The sequence below is a fragment of the Pseudorca crassidens genome, chromosome 2, assembly GCF_039906515.1.
Source record: "Pseudorca crassidens isolate mPseCra1 chromosome 2, mPseCra1.hap1, whole genome shotgun sequence".
NCBI classification, from domain to species: Eukaryota; Metazoa; Chordata; class Mammalia; order Artiodactyla; family Delphinidae; genus Pseudorca; species Pseudorca crassidens.
The window spans coordinates 115,930,117-115,936,801 of NC_090297.1; positions in this window are offsets into that span (position 1 = coordinate 115,930,117).

A 6,685-nucleotide genomic window follows, 5' to 3' on the forward strand; every position below is an offset into this window, starting at 1 on the left:
CTCCATCTTCATCCTTGCTTTCTCATCTTGCTTTCACTTGGCATTGTTCACATTCCCCCTTTGAAACACTGCCTTCATTTGGCCTGGGGAACAACACACTCTCCTGGTTTTCTTCCTATTTCACTGGCTGCCCTTTCTCAGTCTCCTTGCCTGAAACTTTCTGCTCTTAAAGACTGGAGCATCCCAGGACTCAGTACTCAGAACTCTTCTCTTTCTCAGCCACACTTATCTAGTTGCATAGTTTGACATGTTTCTGGAATGCTTACAGAGATATATCTCTTACCCAAACCCTTCACAGTACTCCAAATTGCCTACACTGATTGGTATTGGTATTTGGAGGTCTAAAGGGCATCTCAAACTTAGCAAATGAACTCTTGATTCTATAGCCCCTTCTGCAAACAACATTACAATTCCTAGGCCAAAACACTGGAATCATCTTTGACTCCTTTCTTCCTCTGATACTCCACATTCAATCTATCAGCAATCCTGTTGACTCTGCCCTAAAAATATATCTGGCATCTCAGGACTTTCAACCACCATCATCACCAGCCTGGCCCTGCCATTGTCTTCCAACTAATCTCCCTGCGTCCATGCAATGGACAGTGTAACCTTTTAAAACTATATCAGATTTTGTCTCTCTCCTGCTTTTAATCTTCCAGGGCTTTCTAAGCACCCATAGAATAAAATCCATAGTCCCTGTTATTGCTTCAAAGACTGAATAACCCAATCCCTGGTACCTCTCCAACTCCTTCTCCTGTCCTCACTGCACTATGGCCACACTGGCTCCGGCTGGTCTGTAACTCATCCAGAACATTCTCATCTCAGAGCTTTTGCATTTGCTGTTCTCTCTCTCTCTTTCTGGCAATCTCTTCCCGTACATATCTAAAGAGCTCATTCCCTCATTTTATTTTAGATTTCTGCTCAAAAAATCATCTTCTCTGAGAGACCTGCTCTGACTATCCTACCTATCCTATCCTATCCCTTCTTGTTGTGCTTATCACTGTCTGATGTTATACTGTATATATTATTCATTTTATTTTATTTTATTTTATTTTATTTATTTTATTTTATTCTAGTGTTAAACACTAGAATGCCAACTTCTCAAGAGGAAGAATTTGATCTTGTTCACTGTTTTGTCCCTAGGACTCACAATTGTGGTTGGCACATAGTAGGCTTTAAATAAATATCTGTTCAATTTATGAATGCTGAAAGCCATGTTACCTGACTAAAACCTCTCTTATTTAGCTCTGCCCAATACGTGACTGAACTTAATAATTGAACTTAACCATAAGCTAATGTTTGTAAAAGAAGGAACCCATGAGTCAGAGAGAGCACAAATTGTTCTAGTTGATAAGAAAGTCAGAAGAGTACAATAAAACTGTTTGCCTAAGTAGTACAGCCATCTAGAAAAGACACAATAACTCGTGGTTAAGATGGATGTTGGAAATTTGGGCAAACTGATTCAGATGTTCTTGATAGCAACATGCTCTGAGATCCTGTAAAGGGCCCAGCTGATATCAGACTAGAGATTCAGAGGTTGGGAAAAAAGAAAAATCAGGATTTGAGTGGTGGACACATAGTATTTTTTTTCTTTTGCTATGCCATGTAGCTTGCAGGATCTTAGTTCCCCAAACAAGGATTGAACCCTGGGCCCCGGTAATGAAAGCCCCGAGTTCTAACCACTGGACTGCCAGAGAATTCCTGACACTTATAATTATTAAGGAATAGTGAGAAAGACAATTAGGCATTTGCTCTTTTATATATTGCCAATACATCAACTCTTAAAACAGAGCGCTCTCCCTTGTTGCTCAATTGATTCAATAAGGACTGCTGTTCATGGTGCTGGTGTTGCTGTTTTTATAAAGATAAACTGCAGGGCATGTTGGAATTCCTTCCAGCCACACTTATGGATGCCTGACTGTCCAGATAATGTGGTAGGTACAGTACCCAAGAGAGTAACCTCTTGAATCCTGAACTTAAACTTCTACCAATAAAGGGATGACAGAAAACTAGAACCATCCATGCAAGGAGAAACATCATGTGGTACATAGGCCCCCTGAAATTGTGTACAAAAGCGGTATAAATAAGCATATGTACATTTTTCTGGGAGCATAGCCATAAATGTCATCTCTCAAAGGAGTCTGGGCTTCAAATCAAGGTTGAGAATTGCCATCATACTGTTGATTTTTTTGGATCAATTTTAATATAGAGAAAGAAGAAATGGAAATTATACCCATTCATAGACCATAAGTCTCCACCCTGCCATGTCTCCTGTGTGCCCCTTCTGCCCATGTAACCCAACAAACTCTTTACACCATGGCTGTTTTCAGAACTTGGAATTGGAAGGGAGTCAGGGGGAAGAGGAAATAGAGGATGGGGCAGAGAGTAGTCAAAAAAAAAAATCAAAGAAAAAAAGTTTTGAAAAAAGAAAAGAAGAGGGTAAAGAGGGAAAGAAAGAGAGGGCAGATGAGAAGAAAAGGCTGAGTGGTTCAGGCAGACTCAGTCATGGGGAGTGGAATCAAAACTTCATCAGGAAGAGACCCTCACACGCTACAACCCACATAAAGAATGATGATGTAACAACTAAGCATGTGAGTGGCCAGGTCTGCAGGGGGTACGTGAACTCATTGCCACCTAAGCAAGAGTGGAAAAATAAGTGGGGACTTTAAAGTGGTTCATAAAACACTTCAAGTAGAGTCCCAGCTCCTGAAACATCCTACTGCTTGATGAGTGTTTTCCAGCAGGTCTGTGATTCAGTCAGCCCCTGGTTACTAAGAGAGTCTGGAGGAAACATTTGTAGCTGTTAACACCAACTCACTTTCCTTCCAGGAAAATTCAACTTAGAAAGTAGAGTGATTCACATGGGCCCGTGGATATTTTCCTGAAATCAGTAGCATTTAGCCAAACTTTTCACAAAATGGGATTCTACCTAATGATAACAATTTTTTGGCCCAGCCCTGTTACTGGGCATCTTGCTACAACATTTCTTTCAGGTAGGACTCAGAGCCCTCACAGTTCTTATGCGAAATCTAGGCTTACAAAGAAAAGATAATGTGTCTTTAATAAGTCTCATTTTTAAACAGAAGTCCTACCAGCTGTCCTCCTAGTCCCATTCCTTGACGCTGCTGGGTCTTTCTATCTTAGAATATTTGCACTCACTGTTCCCCAGTCTGAAAGCCTGTCACTGCTCTTTATTTGCCGGGTTAACTCCTTCTGTCCTTCAGGCCTCTGCCCTTGACCCTTGGCTTAGATTCGGTTTCTCTGCCATATGCTTCCAGTTCACTTTGCATCTCTCCTTTCATATCGCTCAAGACATTTTTAACTCTCGTTCAATGCTTGTCATCCTTATTCAGTTATAAGTTTCCAAGAGTAGGGACTGTGTCTGTTTTGTTCACTGTTGTAATCTTAATACCCACCTGGGACATGGTAAGAACTCAAAAAATCCTTTTTGCCCGAGAGAATGAAAAAACTGAATGAGATGAATGAATGAATGAACAAATGACAAAACAGAGTCTAATTTCTTCTCTCTCCAAAATCTGAATGTACTCTCCTTTATCTTTATAACATCCGTAAGAGTTGTTTATGTAGGGAGATGAAGGGGACCCTTATCCCTATTTGCCAGGTGAGGAGCTAGAAGTGCCTTAGGTATGAAACCTCTGTTTCAGGTGCAGCAGGCCACTTACAGTTCCCCCTGAAAACTCACAGCACTTTACCTCTGCATCTGTGCCTTCATCTAGAGTACTCTTTTCAAGTTATATAAGAATCCAACCTACCTGATGTATACATTTAAAAGGACATGCAAGAAACTGGTAACAGTAGGGAGGGGTATAGAAGGGAGATTTGTCTCCATTCTGTACCCTTTTACACTGTTGAAGTTTTATAGACATACATGTGATACTCTTCCAATAAACAAACTAGTTAACAAAAAATTAAATGAAAGCTACATGATGAAAGATGTTTCTATCCACTTTTCAAATTCCAGATCAAATACCTCCATATGCCTTGTACTTCCTTCTTTGATTTTGTCAACTTCTCTCACCTTTTGAAAATTCCTATACTTCATTTCAGTTCAATTAAAATCAACTCATATCCTTCAATTATAGACAGCATATTCTAATTTTTACCATGGTACCTGGAAACAAATTTTAGGATTCTCCTCCTCCCTAAACATAAGCTTATCTAGTTTCATTCATTGAGGCCTCTGGAGTCAGGCTGGGTGATTAAAGAGAAATTGCTAACTGCTCTGTGCCTCTTTTTCCTGTTTTATAAAATCATAATGTAACAATAACTACACATATCTCATAGGGTTGGTATGATAATTAAATGAATAATACACACAAAGCACTTACCACGGTGTTTGGTATACAGCAAGGATGCTGTACATACTATTATTATTCATTCAACAAACATTCATGGAAGGGCTCTCACAGATACTGTGTCAAGTGCTAGGCAGAGGCTGTGGTTGTTCATTTTACTTCCCCCACACCTCACATAGTGCTAGCCACATCGTGTGTCCTTAGTAGACCGTTGCTGAATGGGATTGTTCAAAGGCAATCTATGGATAAAACCAAATAGCATTGAGGTTCTGATTTCCAGTCCAGCACTGGAGACAGTGAAGGTAGTGGCATTATATCACAGTATTAAAGCTTTTGAGAGATGGAAGTGCCTAGATCTGCATCTTGGGGTACAATGGGCCAGTGAACAACAAGGTTGGGCCAAGTCTAGGATGCCCCCACTTGTCCCTCACCTCTCCCCTCATGTGTGTGAAGGATGTGAGGAGGACCTGAATGAAGGAATAAAAAATCCCACTGGGGTAGATTCATCAGTTGTAAGAGATGCATCACTCTGATGGGGGATGTTGTTAAGGGCGGGGGGGCTGTTCATGTGTGGAGGTAGTTGGAAATCTCTGTACCTTCTGCTTACTTTTGCTGTGAACCCAAAACAGCTCTAAAAAAATGAAGTCTATTAAAAGATGTATCATTGGGGGAAATGGAAAATTCACTTTACTTGGGGGAGGGACATGTGGACTTCTTGATTTTTACAGTTTTGACTGGGAATTGGAAGTCGAGCTGAGTAGAGATGGGAAAGGGAGTAGGTACTGATTTTACAAGAATGGGGCTTCTTGGTTGGGTGAATCTGTCATGAATGACCTGTCTCATTTGCAAAGCATTTCCTTCTGGGTTTTATTGGGGTTTCACAAAAGGGTGCATATTTTAAAATAAAAACACTAAAATTTTTGTACATATTTCAAAGCAGACAAAGGAAGGAAGGGAGACACTACCGATTGGGTAGCCATGCCTGTGGGGCTGGGCTGTTTCTCACTGACCAGTGACCTCCAAAGCTTTCCGCGCAGCAGCTGTCAGCAGAACCTGAAATGCCAGGGCCAGACTGGCCAGGAGGCAAGCCAGCACAGAGACAGAAAAGTCCAGCTCACTGTTCAAACCCATCACGCCTGATAGTCACTAAGAAGAATTCCAAAAATGGTGGAGTCACAAATGGGGTGCACCCAGGAAAGTTTGACTCTCCCTGTGATGGCTTAAAGTGGTTTCGTTTGGCTTTCTGAGCCCTCAGTTCAATTATTGCTCTCTGAGACCTTGGGTAGCAAGAGCCATGGGTCTGCCTGATTCTGAGGAAAAGTGGGGCCAAGGAAGGCCTATTCATCTGGGAATCTGGCAAAAGACAGATCCCAAGTGCAGCCCCTCTGACAATCCTAGCATATCTCTGGGCTTCTCCTGGAAAAGTCCATAATGGACTTGTGGTCTTGAAAACCCCAAGAACAGAACATCCGGAGCCTCAGGACGTCCCCCCTTCCTTAATGCCGCTTCCACTCCAGACTGCTTCCCACAGTCCCAAGGCATTTAAGCAGAAAGGAGATTCTCACCCACTCCACAGTGAGCCCAAAGTCTGCCCCTTGCTTGGCTTTTTCTTTCTCAAACACCTTTTCTCATAGCTCAGCTATTACTAAACAGAGAATACCAGCAAACCAGAAAGACAGGAGTAGAGCCCAGCTTCAAACACTTTGTCTTGTGTCTGGCCTTACACTGGAGCTGCCCTGACCCTGAGCATTTCCGATTTGCATTTCTCACTTACTGTAACCAGCCCTGGGCTCCAAAAATCCTGGCCTCTCCCCCTCTTGCTGCCTTGGAGCCTTCTCTTCCAGGAAAGTAGCCACCAGTATGACCACACTGTGGCCACTATCTGTTCTCAACCAGTGCCTGGGGTTTTCACTTCTACCCTCTCTTCGCACTACAGCCTTTTCATGTAGGTGGATCATGTTTTTCGTTTGTCTGCTTGCGTGTGTGAGGATCCCCATCCAGGACAGGGTTGTAGGAGTAATATTCTCCCAGAGCTCCATCCCTACAGCTCATTCCCTTAGCCTGGGTCTTTGCCAGAAAGATACTCATGCAAAACCAACCACTCAGCCAGGACTTTGACTGGAGCCTCTCACCCAGAGAGGCTGGTCTAGAATGTGACCAGTGCCTTTGGCTTAGAGCTCCTGGTTTCCTTGGAAACTAGGACTGGTGGGGCTTAGCCTCAGAAGCCAGGACCCCAGTAACTCACAATGTTCCTTCCTCTTTAAAAGAGGCAGGAAGAACTCAGAGTCAGTCTCTGAGGAAGAGGCAGCCGAAAAACAACCCGCCACCCCTGCCTCTTCTCTCCATCCATGGGCTACAGCTGATTCCTG